Source organism: Vigna unguiculata, chromosome 3 (assembly GCF_037176805.1).
Source record: "Vigna unguiculata cultivar grain cowpea cultivar isolate G323 ecotype 2 chromosome 3, ASM3717680v1, whole genome shotgun sequence".
Taxonomy (NCBI): Eukaryota; Viridiplantae; Streptophyta; class Magnoliopsida; order Fabales; family Fabaceae; genus Vigna; species Vigna unguiculata.
The window spans coordinates 17,570,045-17,584,864 of NC_140794.1; the positions used below are offsets into that span (position 1 = coordinate 17,570,045).

Sequence of the window (14,820 nt, forward strand, 5' to 3'; positions counted from 1 at the left end):
TGGTTATGGCGGATTAAACTCCAAAGTTTTTCTCATCGAAGATTTAAAGTAATGAAGGACTTTCTCATTGAAACTTGGCATTGATTAGGAAAGGATGACAAAAATCTTGAGCAGCAGAGGATTATACTTTCTTCCTTTGAAGGGAGTAGGGCTTACTCAAAGCAAATAATCAGCAGATATGAGAGATGCCACCACCGGCTTGAATTTTCGTAATTTTGAGATATGCATCATATTCTACAGTGTTAGTGTATTCAATTATAAAATCCATTTAATTTTCAATTACAGTAATCAAGTTAAATTCTTCAAAATCAAGTTTTAATTCAAACTTTTAAATTGCAAATAAAACGATTTATCGCATCAATTCAAAAATTACGATGTCAAATTTGGTTCATTGGTCACCTAAAAATTGAAAGTTAGATTGTTTCAATTCATTCGCCATATGTGTAGTATAATAGGATATGAATCCTTTTGTTTATCTATTTCTTCCTCAATCAAAAGCACCACACCCAAAAAAAAATATAACTATTACTTCACTTCTCATTTCACCTGTTGGGGGAGGAGGGAGGAACCACTAACAGAACGTTTTCTTTCGCTTTTTATATATCCACTTAAGTTAGGGTTTACTTCATGAAAGCTAACACAACATAACTTTATATATGTTATTTATTGTTAATATCTTTATTTCAAATTATTAATATATTTTTAGTTTATTTGATATTCTATTTTAAAATTTATATAACCACAAATTTTTATCATTACAAAATTTACAATTTCTTTCTATATAAAAATTTTGATATTATTAAATTTTTATTTTATTTATATTTATAAAAAGTTATTTAATAAATGTTTGACGGTAGAAACCTAGCTAAAATTATAGAAATTTAATAGAAGTTAGAATATTTGATAGAAAAAAAGGTTATTTGACATTTTGATCACTTCAGTTTTAACAAAAATTAATATTTATATTTAAAAAAAAAGAAAATCAATAATGATAAGGAATAATATCAACATGAAAATTTTAGTAAGAGTAAAATAATTTTAACAAAAAATTAATTTTTATAATTTTAGAAGAAAGAAAAAAAAATGTAAAATGTAGTAAAAAAAGTGTAGTGTGAAATTACGGTGTCCTATCTGACAAAGAAATGATTATGAATTTTGATTTTTGATCGATGAGAAGGGTGAAAAAGACAAGCACAATGATCAATAATCGAGATATAAAATGAATGATTATTCAGCTGTCATCTTTTTGTTATTTCTTTTCTTAACCAATCACATCTAAATAATTTAGAAATGAAAAGAATTGATGGCGCATAACTCAAGTAAGTGTTCCATTCCAATCACACAAACAAAAAGTCTTTTGGTGTGACGCTCCAACCACTTAACACATTAAATACTGCTCAGTATATTCCCTCCAAGCTGTCAAATTCCAATAAACCAACTTACTAATCCATTTCATCATCATTTCAAGTCGATTCAATTAAGAAAAATTTAACTTTTTTAAACGTTAATTAAATTAAACTTAATTTCCTTTACTTGTTTGTTAACTAAGTTTGAATCAAATAAAAGATAGACCGACCTCTTCTTCACAAATAGTAATTTGTTTACGGTAATTTATTTATTATCCAACCTGTTTAACTCGTAAATCTATAATAGTTTAAGTTAGATTACGAAATTTTGAACTCTTAAAGTGACTCAATTTTACCTTAATCCATCCTGAAATAAAATGTGTATGAGATCACTTTCTAACCCTCGTAGTCAAAATTCCACATACACATAATACGCATTTAGGCCCAAACATGTCATTCATTAACAGTTTCCCCATCAAATAATTCACTAAAATAAATACAATTCACCAGAATAAAAACATAAACTCATCCTTAGTAATTTTGTCCATTTTCTTGAAAATTGGGATGAAAGTTAAAGCATGAGAAAACAAAAATATGAAATTGTCAAGAATGGGATTCGAACCCATGCCCTTTCGGACCAGTACCTGAAACTGGCGCCTTAGACCAACTCGGCCATCTTGACTTTTGATAAATCAATCGAAAGAGTATAAATTATTCTTAAATTTATTTCTTCTATGCTTATATTTCTTACTGGTATGTTAGTTTGGAGCATGTGAATTCAGGACTACTTTTTATAGTTTATTTTACAATAGAAATAAAAAAAAAAATAGGACCTCCAGGAATATTTCACTCGCAGATACGAAACAGGAACGATAAATATATCTATACTTTTTATTTTTAGTTCATTAAGAATAAAAGAAGATCTTTTATATCGTCATTTAATCATAATTAATTATGTACCGTAAGTTTGCTAATTTTATGATTATTATTTTAAAAGTCATGATCAAAATAACTTTTACTAGTTGATAGAGTAAAAAAAAAAAGTACACCGAAATATTTTTCATAATGAGTATAATTTTTATTCTTCCACAAATAACTGAAATATTTTTCATACAATTACTTATGTACTCTCTGTTGGGTTTAAGCAAATAAATAAATAGACAGAAATGTCTTGAATTGTTTTTTTGTTCCCACTTTTTATGAATGAATACAACGTAGTACATCTATTATTTTAGTTTTGTTATCACTCTTCAATTCCGAACATTTATGTAGGGCCAAGGATTGTGTTGCTAACTTTACTTTGCGCCACATAAAATTGGATTTGGAATTTGATGGTGAAGTTTGAAATGATTGAAGTTTTGTTTTGTAATTTTTTATAGACATAATGGTTTTGGAGTTTGATTTTATTTTAGTGGTTTTGTTACTTCACTCATTATCTAGGGAACCATAGGTTGGTTGGGTTGTACTTCTACATTATCATAACAATGCATATCCATTTATATGAATAATGAGTACTATGGTGCAATTATTACTTTCACATTATTTAGAAATAAAGTAATTTTAAATTTTATCTTTCAAAATATAAAGATCATTTATAGGCATTTTTTTTATTTTCTATAAAATATTTTAAAAAATAAAAATTTGACATAAATATGAGTTTTTTTTATTAAATTAGTGTAATTGTTTTTCAAATTTACTGAAATGAGTAAAACTTTTAAAAAATATACAATATTTGAATATTTTGATTATTAAATTAAAATTAAGTTTTCTACTATTTATGTAACTTTTTAAAGTTTACCCATTTGAATAAATTAAAAAAAGAATTATACCCATTCAATAATAATAAAAAAAACTACAAATGTGAAATTCCCTACACATATGATGGCAGCCCAATGGTCACTTTCAAGTTTCTAGTAAAATAAAATTTCCCCAATTGTTCCCTATTGTCACTTTAGGGTTTGAAGGACGTGGAAACTAGGAATGTAACCAAGCAACTTATACTTTTTTAATTGGCTTCAGTAACTGGATTAGGTGGAGTGGTTTCTGCTCTTTTTAATTAAAAATTAAGTTCATAATTTTAATTAAAATTAAGTTCATAATAAATTCATGAATTTTAAGTCAGATAAATCTGATCGAATTTAGTTCAATCAAATTATATAATAAACATGTTAAAGAAAAAAAGCATTTTCATGTATCTATATTTTAAAAAATAAATAAACAATTAACAATGATGATTAGTAGGCAGTTTGTTACAGTGTTTTGTGTTCTTATTAGGTGAGTGATTTGTAAAGTGTAAATGAGGTTATACAAAATAATAATTATACTTACAGAAGTAAAATACGATATACAAAATATGTACATTAAAAATATTATTGTGTAAGTTTTTTATTGTAGAAAATAATTTTATATTTTATCATATGAATATTATTTATATATGTATTGTGAATATTTTCATTACCTTCAAGGAAATATTGAAAATATTAATTTGTAGGTTGTTTTCTTAATAAATAATTATTTTTAAAAAATTACTTACATGTTTGTATTGGGTTGTTAAATAGAATAAGTAAATCTAATACAACTTAATCTAAATAAACCTAATTAGGTTAAATAAAAATTAGATTAAACTTGATTCAAATATGTTGAAAGTCCCACATCAATTAGAGATAAAGTTAATTTAGAGTATATAAGTGGAACCTTATCTTATAAACCGATTTTGGGAGTTAAGTTAGGTTTAAAGTCCACTTCTTAACATTGTATCAAAGTCATTATTAAAGCATATCCTAACAAGATTTCTTGTTTGCTGGTCCTATTGTTCCACCCACTATTGGATCACCCATTAATGTCAAGTCTCATGCTTGAGATGTATATACTTCGACCTAAAGGTTGTGTGTTGTAAGTGGGCAAGCTAGAATATTTAAAAGATTTAAGAACTAACAAAAATTTCAACAAGTTACCATGAATATCAATCTAAAATAATATGAAACAATTAATCCATTATATACATAACTTAACTTACACTAAATTACTACTTACGAAAGACTCGTGCGTTGAATTAGACTCAAATATTTTGCATCTTTTATATGAACACTCAGTAGATTTTGGAAATTTTGAAATAGACTCTACTCAACCCAAAATATTAGGACCTAAGTCCTCCTCATATGACAAGATTAATTCATTATAATATGCAAGACTAGTTCTCTTTCACACCAAATCCTACTATAGGAACCTCTATCGACTCTTACCACCTAGATATTTTCATCTATATGAGTTAAAATATCTAGTAGAGTTTGAATAATCTTGTCTAGAAATTCCTATTCAATACACATCTTAAATGCCTCATCAAAGCATTTTCTCCTTGGAAATAATAATTTTCACATACACAAACATTCAATATCTTGTCTTATCACACTTTCCTCTTTTAAAAGAACTCATTTTCCTTCTCAAAAACTCACCAAACAAGCTCTCTAAGTTGCGTAACGAGTAATGAATACCTCCTTCAGGTACACTTGCTCAACAAATTTTTGGGTCACCCAACAACTAGTTCCCTAAAAGCTCAGCAGGGAATTGCCCATTCGCTAGAGTGAAAATTTTCCATTTTTGCCCAACAAACCTAGCCATCGCCCAATGACATTATACCACCCTAAGCCATTGGATTTTCAAAATAATTTTTTCGTCCAGCAACAACTTTGCTCGTCCAACAACCAAGCCATTGGGAACCTATTTTTAATAGGCCCGCCTAATGAGCTATGGCTAATGGATTTTAAATTTTTTATTTCGCTAATCGTGGTTTTGAGTCGCCTATTGAGCTCTTATAAAACATGAATTTACAAAATATACTAATTTGCACAAATGACTCCTAAAGTGTTTTTATCTCATTTCCATACCAAAAATAATTATTTATTAGTTCATATTCAGTCTTAGGAGTCCATTTAATCCAAATTGGTATACCTATTTCGTATATGGTTCCTTGATCACAAACAAGTATCCATTCATATCATAAAACAACAACTTAACACAACAACACAACCAATAATACTACTTCTATCATCTCATCACATATATCAAATTTAAACTAATAAGTTTTAATAAAAATCATACAATCAATTTTAAAAATCTAGCTTCCTTTACCTAAACTATAGGTCACTAACACAAAATCTCCTTTACCTCTAGAGCCCCCTACTCACACAGGAAACAATATTTACACATAAAAAACTCAGATAAAAGATTTGATCACACTTAACATTCTTAACCAAATAGAGTTTCATCTTGAGTCCTAAGACAACTCCCACATGCAACAAATTTCTAAAGAGATTCAAAAGAAAGACAAAAGATGAACTTACTTTGATTGAGATTATGATCAGATGAAAATGTATTTACTTTTCACAAGGATTCCTATGATACACTTTGATCTTCAAATAGGCAGATAGACAAGTCAGAAACTTAGAGAGAGTGCAAAAGAGGAAAATGGTTTTCTTTCTAGAGAGATAGTAGTTTAATAAAATGAATCTTGATTAATTGATTTAATATATAACTTTAGATTTTAAGTGTCAATTATAGAAACTATTTCTACTCTAAAAGATTTTCTAGGTCCTTATATTCTCGAATAAGAGAACCTTTTGTACTCAAGAATTAACTTACCACGAAAAAAAGGGATAAGATTTTCTAATATCCTCTCTAACTCTTGGGTAGAATCGATTGATCTGTCATCCCACAACACTTTAATCATACTAATTGTGTAACATTCTTACTTTTAAGAAATTATATTATTTACTTTATCTTTACTTTAAAATTAAGAGTTAGACAATTTTGTATTTTTACTAATGCTTTGTATTATATCTAGATATAATTTGAACATTGAGAAAGAAATTAATTAGTTTTTAAAAAACATTGAGAATAAGTAAAATAAAAATAATAATAAATGAAACCAATAATATATATATATATATATATATATATATATATATATATATAGGTTAAAAAAAAAGGAATCTTCTAATCTTAAATCTAAGAGATAAGAAAGGAATAAACATGCATTTAATGCACATGTGAAAACTCCTTAAAACTTTAACTTGTAAATATGTGTGAATGTGATAGGAAAGTGCAAAAGAAATGAGGGAAGAGTGATTAGGTAAGAAAAAAAAGAAAGATATAAGGCTTATCTCTTCATTAATGAAGAGAATCGTTGCATTAATTACATGTTATCATAAGTGTGCACATGGTTTGCTTATAATTAATGAAGAGAATCTTTGCATTAATTACATGTTATCATAAGTGTGCACATGGTTTGCTTATAAAAGAATTGAGTGAAAGAGAAAAAGAAAAAAAGAAGAAGAAAGAAGACAAGGAGATAAGAAGGAATAATGTGCATTTAAGGTAAATGCAATCATGCAATTAATGCACATGTATGAATTCTTGCACTTTGGCTTATAAATATAGGTGACATGGGGAGAGAATGTGGAAAAGAGATAAAAGTTACGTGAGAAAGGCGAGAAAGAAAGAAGGAAAGAACAAAGAGAACTAGAGAATATATAGAGAGAGAAAAGAGTGAGAAGTTTGGAACAAAAGATTCAAAGAGATCTTAGTTATCTTAAAATATTGCTAGTGTGCCCCTTCAAGCATCAAAGGTAAGGGGGGAGTGATGTTAAACGTTTTTATATCAATCTTGATAAAATCACAAGTGTTATATTAATCTTTTATTTATTCCGAATCATATATTATTCTATTTACTTCCATTTAACTTATTTTCATTTATTATCCTCTTATATTTATATTATTTAGTCTATATCCAGTTATGTACTAGTCATATTTATTTATTTTATTTAATTTATCTCTAGTTACGCACGAGTTTTGTTTAATTATTTATTTATTTAATTTACCTTTATTTATGCACTGGTACTGTCTATTTATTTTATTTAATTTATCTCTAGTTATGCACTAGTCCTGTTTATTTATTTTATTTAATTTATCTTCAGTTATGCACTGATCTTGTTTATTTATTTTATTTAATTTATCTCATGTTATGCATCGATTATGTTTCTTTATTTTATTTAATTTATCTCCACTTACGCACGAGTCCTATTTCTTTATTTTATTTAATTTATCTCCAATTATGTACTGATCCTGTTTATTTATTTTATTTAATTTATCTTCAGTTATGCACTAGTCCTATTTTTTTTATTTATCTCCAATTATGCGTTGATCAAGTTTTTTTATTTTATTTAATTTTTCTCCAGTTATGCACTGATCCTATTATTTTATTTTATTTAATTTATCTCTACTTATGTATTGGTCTTGTTTATTTATTTTATTTAATTTATTTCTAGTTATGCACTATTCATATTTATTTATTATATTTAATTTATCTCCAGTTATGCACTAGTCTTGTTTCTTTATTTTATTTAATTTCTCTCTAGTTGTGTACTGGTTCTGTTTATTTATTTTATTTAATTTATCTCTAGCTATGCACTAGTCATGTTTATTTTTATTTTTAATTTATCTTCAGTTGTGGACTGATCCTTTTATTTATTTCATTTAATTTATTTCCAGTTACACACTGGTCTTATTTATTTTTTTATTTAATATATCTCCAGTTACGGTCCTGTTTAATTTATATTTTTGTTATTATATTTGTTTATAACATTCTAATCTATATTTAATTATTTATTTAAAGTTCTTGTTTTGATTCTTATTTTATGATTATTTTATAATTCAAAAAATATAAAAATAAAGTAAAAGAAAATATTATTTTATTTAGTGAGCTTGGATAAAAGGAAATTACAAGTGTATTTATTATCATTTTATATTTTTTGTGTATAGTTTATATAATGACATAATTTGATAGTCATCACATTTTATGACTTTTGAAAATGTCCAAGAGTATGTCAGTTAAAAAAGAGTTAAGTCTGATTTCAATAAGTTAAGATCAAACCAATGTCAGAGAGTTTGTATTTGGGAAGTCGCAGTTTGTTACACTGTGGGATGAAAGGCAAGGACCAAGGTGGGGTCTAAGAAAGTTTTACCAAGTAGGTGAATATCTAGATAGTTCAAAATAACGTGTTGGACTAGGATATTCATAGGCCAAACTTGGGACTATCTGATACCTGATCGTCATCGTCAATGTTAGGTAGTGGTATATATCTCTTTTATGAGCCGATAAATGGCTAATATTCTCGAGAAAGAAATAATTATGATTGTACCAGTGTTTTATGAGAAATACTTAACTACCTAATCACTTTCCAAAATAACTTTTGATGTTCATAATGGATCATCAGAAGTAGAATATGGATCCATATGTCTGATAAGATGAATTTGAGTCTTGTGGCTGTAGGTCAAACTCTAGGCCCTAAGTGTCTGTAATGTTTGTTGATTTTATTTAGATTAATGTTCAAGGCTTATAAAGACCTCACTCCTTTAAGAGATATTAAAAATGCAGATAATCTTTTATTTTGTGGTAGAACTCTTAATATTATACATAATACATATTTTTGTAATATTTCATGAACAATTACAAAGATGTAAACTATTGACACACACACACACACACACACACACACACACACACACACACACACACATATATATATATATATATATATATATATATACGGATATGAAGTTATGTTATTAGTGTTCTCTCAAGAAAAATCTTATTGTAAAAAAAAATTATTCCATCTTTTATCAAATAATAACTATTTACATAATAGTCAGGGCGTCACAAATTTCTTTTCCTCTAAGTTGCTTAATTTGATAATCCACAACTCTAACTGGCCTAGCCTCAAAAGATAAGTCTTATTTGACTTGTACATCATCCACTACCAACACATGACTAAGATCATGAATGTACTTCCTCAATTGAGACATAAGGACTGTGATGTTTTGCTAACTAAAGAGGTAAAACAATCTCATAAGCCACCAAACCAATCCTTCTGAGAATCTAGTAAGACCCAATGTACGTAAAAGAAAACTTCTTGGACCTGATAGCTTTACCAACACTAGCGGTAGGAGTCACTCTCAAGAACATGTGAACTCCAACGTCAGACTTTAGAGGTCTCATCCTCTTATATGCATAAGATTTTCTCTTACTCGGCGAGAGCCTCATCAATTCTTGGATTTGCCTAACCTTCTCAATTATTTGTTGCAACAACTTTGGTCACACTAAAACTTCCTTAGCATCTTCATACCAACATAAGGTACTTCTGTATAGCTTCTACGATACAACATTTCGTAATGAGTTATTCATATACTAGTATAATAATTGTTGTTGCAGGTAAATTCCACCAAGGACAACAACTCATCCCATACGTCAAGATGATCCAACGCACATGTTCTCAACAAGTCTTCTAGGGTCTGCATTGTCCTCTTAGATTGTCCATCAATTTGAGGATGATAGGAAAAACTCATCCTCAACCTACTCCACAAAGTCTTATGTAATGTCTACCAAAACCTGGATGTGAATTTGGGGATCTTTGTTTGACACTATACTTGAGGGTAATCCATGCACTCTCACCATCTTGTTGATGTACAATTATGTCAGTTGATTATAGACATTCTCAGATTCATAAGAAAGAAATGAATTCTCTTGGTCAACTGATTCACTATTACCCATATAACATCGTGACCCCTTACTAATCATGGCAAATGGACAACAAAGTCCATAACAATGTTATCCCACTTCCACGCAGGCATATCCATCTAGTGCAACAAAAACTTAGGTCTCTTATGCTCCACCTTATCCTTTTAACATGTTAAACAAGTTGCAACACACTGAGTCACCTCTTTCTTTATACACGACCACCAAAAGCACCCATTCAAGTCCTAATACATCTTAGTCATGCTTTGATGCATACTAAGACGACTCATATTCCCCTCACCAAGAATCATCCTTTTCAACTTACTATTTGTTGGCACACATAAGGTCGTTAAACTTGAGAGTTTACATGACCTTGTGAGAACTTAGTAAATTCAGATCGTACACTCAAATCGTAAACTCGTAAGAATTTACTTTAAATTAAAAAAATATTAAAAAATTTATAAAGAATATAATAATTTATAATTATAAAATATTATAACTAATTTTTTATATTTTCTATTAAAATATTATTATTATTATCAAATTATATATATATATATATAAATTTTTTTAACTATTATTGATCTATAATAATTTGTTAATTATATATAACATTTAATATAACACAAATTTTAAAATTTGACACTTGACCCATATACTTTGAGGCCCAAATGGTCATCTGAAACCCTACATTCAAATTTCATCTTCAATAACCTAGCGTAGTAGTTAAATCCCTACAATAAAACTTTGTTTTCCATTACCTAAGCAGCAGGAAGGCAACGACAACATATGCACAGGAAGGTCAATGCGAAAAGAAATGAGAGCAGCCATAACGACGGGAAGGAGAACGCGACCACTTCACATCGATCACGAACGCCACTATAAAACACAACCACCCACAAACAACTGTGAACGCGACCACAAAGACACTGCGAACGAGACTACAAACACAAATCCTAACTCTAATGCGAGTAGAAACAAAGTCGTTTTGGGTTTAGGGAAGAAACCCTCTTGACTTTCCAACTCGATTGCAGACTTTCTAGTTCAACCGAGTTCACCGAGTTCATATCGATTCTTTCGAGTTTGTTCCAAAAGCGAGTTTGCTTCCGAGTTAATTCGCCTAAGGTAAGTGAAAACATAAACCTGAACAAGTTAACGAGTTAACTCACGTGTTTGATGACCATGGACACACATACCTTGCCTCTAAACCTCAAAACATTATCTACTCCGATCACAAAGTTCTTAACTTGATTTGTACCAAATAACTCAGTGGTACATTTCATGCTAGGATCTATGAACTGTCTTTTCTATCATCCTAAGGAAATTATTAGTTATAGTCAACTGACTACAACTAATGTGATCAACATGCAACTCTACTCCTATATTCAAATTTAAATTACTCAACTAAGTCTAACTCGTTGATCATCATTGCTAACACTTAAACTGCATTTCTACTCAAAGCATCTGCCACAATATTAGCTTTTTTTGGGTGATACATCAATTGAAACTCATAATCTTTCAAAATATTCATCCACCGCATCTATGTCATATTTAACTCTCTTTGATCAAACTAGTACCTAGGGCACTTATGATTACTAAACATAGTAAATTGTTCACCATAGAGATAATTCATTCATATCTTCAAGGTGAACATTACTACTGCTAACTCAAAATCATGAGTGTGGTAGATCCTCTCATGAACTTTCATCTACCTTGAAACATAGGACAATACCCTCTTCTCCTACATTATCACATAACCTAAGCCCTATTGTGACCATCACATTATACCTCACAAGGCTTACTTGTATTAGGAATCACCAAAATTGGTGAATTGGTCACCCTTTTCTTCAACTCTTGAAAACTCTGCTCACATCTATTATTCTAAGCAAAAGGTTAACCCTTCATATGAGCAAATAATATAGGTATTTGAGCAAACCTTGTCATATGATTACAAAAGACATACATAACAAATTCAAAATGTGTACCTATAGTCCACATCCAAGATTTTCAAAAAATGAATTGGTTCATTACATAATTTAGTGTTGTTATAAATGGATAAGAGTACACAATAGAAAATGTTATTCTACATCAAACCAAAAACTCATATACTCCATCTCTTCCTCTTTCCCTACAATCTAACATCTTATCACCTGATGGCTTGTTTGCTCACTCCATAAAAGCGATCATTAGGAAAGAATTACAAACAACAACAACAAACAATTCAATATTATGGCTATAATAAATGATCACACATATATTCATATAGAGATACACATTATGACCATAATAAAGGATTATACATATATTTGAATAAATTAAAACATTATGACCATAATAAAAGATCTATCATAAAATTGTGTTCATACTTCATTTCATTTAACAAACATTGACTCAATCCATTACATAATCTCACATGACATATTCATATTCTTTCAAAGAAATCATACCATAAACAAGACCTTCAGAGGACTCTATGTATTGATTAGGCTCTAAGACCCTACACTTGTTATATCCATCCTCAACTTTTCAGGGCCATTCCTCGCCATCCCATGGTCATACCTTAATCCAATTAGTATAACAAGGTAAATCATCCATATGTAGGTTTAACCATAAGCCAAATCCATACATGATGACCTCCTTCAACTCTCACTCCAAGTATTTTTCTCTATGTGAGTCTAGTACTTAGCTGAGTCAGAATAGTCCTAATATAAGACATTCCATCAATAGATTCAACATCAATTATACATTATCATCTTCACCTTGGGGATCACTAACTCTTGTTAGTTTTGAAATGGTTGAAAAGCCAAGAAGGGGGGGTTGAATTGGCTAGTTAAAAATTTAGGCTATCTTTGCAAGTTAAAAACCACCTTTAATTGAATCAAATAGATCACCAATCGATCACCTTTAATTGTACACTTCCAATCGATCAAAAATAGAGTTAACAGATTGATTTTACTAAACACATTTTGTTCTGGTATAATCAATCGATTGAAACAGAAAAACAGTCGACTGAAATACTGGGAAAAATGCAGAAATGCGAATTTGAATTTTAAACCAGAAACAATGCTCAAGAATGATCAAGACTAGTTCCAAATGATTGTACAAACATGTTCAATGCTGGAGATACCATGAAAACATGCAAGAACATGAAAAAGATGATTAAAGCATAAGTTCTTTAAACTTTAAAATGAAAATGCAAGAGAGAAAGGTTAGAGAAGAGAGGACACCACGAGATTTTTATATTGGTTCACTCAAACCTGAGCTACATCCAGTTTATCAAGGCAACCTTAGCTTGACTTTGCACTATTTCAAAAGTTTTACAAAGTATCCACCCTTACACTTCCAAAATATGCAAAAACACCACAAAAGACTCTTGAATCACACAAGAATCACACCAGCATAGCAAGAACCCTCTTGCAGACCTGGAAAACCACCAGGCACACACACAAAGCTTGAGAAAGATCAAACCTCAGTGGTAGCACAACTCATCCTACCACAAACCACTTTCTCCAAGCATCAAACCAAGCCAAAAGCTCCAAGAATTTATCCAAGATCAATCTTCAACAGCTGCAACACGTACGATCACAAAGGAAAGAGTTTCCACAAGTTTCCAGAACAAAATCGTGCTCTAAAATGATCAACTAACCTCTCTTTCGAAAATCACAACTTTTATAGTCAAACTGTTACGAAACTCAACAGGTTGATTTTCAAATCAATCAATTGATTTCACTTGACTTAAGTGAAATCAATCGATTAAAAACTAAATCAACTGGTTGAATTTGTTGCAGTTCAAGACTACTGCAGCCAACCTTTTAACCTGTTGAAAAACCATTCAACAGACTAAAAGAGACATTTTAACCTGTTAAAAAATCATTCAACAGATTAAAAACACAATAAAGACCAAACTACATCTAATTAATGCTATAAGGTCTACAACATGAATTACAAACTACAAATACACTTTCATAATGATGTAACTACATGGAAAGAACACGTTCCAGCCTTGATCACCATGGATATCATCAAATCTCCTTTCCTTCATCAATGCAGGCTTCATTTTAATGGTAATGGCTTCAAGATAGTTCAAAAGAGCTTCATTAAGTCTTCATCAAATCTTCAAGAAGCAAACCACCTTGGCTTCACATGTCAACAACTCTCTCATTCCACATGAATCATATAAACCAAAGTAAAATAGAACTCTTTAAAAGCAAATACAACCTTCTCACCTCGTTCACACATCATATTCTTAGAAAGCTAAAATTATCACACCATGTCATACATATGTTTCCTACGTTCATCCAAACTCATCATATATCATTCAATTCAATTGAATCATTAATAATACATAATTTATTTTCTATTGCATTAGCATAAAATTCAATTACCATGTTTCCATTAAATACACCAAAATTGCGAGATGCATTACTCTACCCATATACCTTTAATCAAAGATCCCAACGGCAAAAAAGAAGAATAATGTGTCTAAGACCAGTTCTTAAATTTCAGCTCGATCTAACAGTTAACGAAGTGAGAATCCTAATTTTTCCGAATAGCTTAGGGCTGAAAATAGGGTTGTGCCCAACGTTGGGTAAGTGGTGCCCAATTGCTACACCCCTAAGAAGACATTGATTTGAGAGTGTTCGGGGGTCCAGAAGTGGCCATTACCTAAGTGGCACCCGAAGATGCTACAATGGCGCCTCGACAATATACTAGAAGCAAAAATTTCACCTTTGAGTTTTAATTAACCAAATTGGCTCTTGTTTAACTATTCCCCACTTAATAAACTTCATAATGTTTTAATATGTCAATCTCTTAGCTCCAGAAGTGACAAATCTAGTCAATCAAAGGTCTCTTAGAGAAGTTCTTATTAACAACAAAACTCAATTTTATAAGGACAAACACAAA

The 14,820-nt window shown here is 29.7% G+C and overlaps 1 non-coding gene across 1 annotated transcript; it reads right to left on the minus strand.

The window, feature by feature from the left end:
• Positions 1–1,947: 1,947 nt before the first annotated feature.
• Positions 1,948–2,028, minus strand: TRNAL-CAG (transfer RNA leucine (anticodon CAG)). The gene has a single exon. It is a non-coding gene; the product is annotated as a tRNA-Leu (tRNA).
• Positions 2,029–14,820: the final 12,792 nt, after the last annotated feature.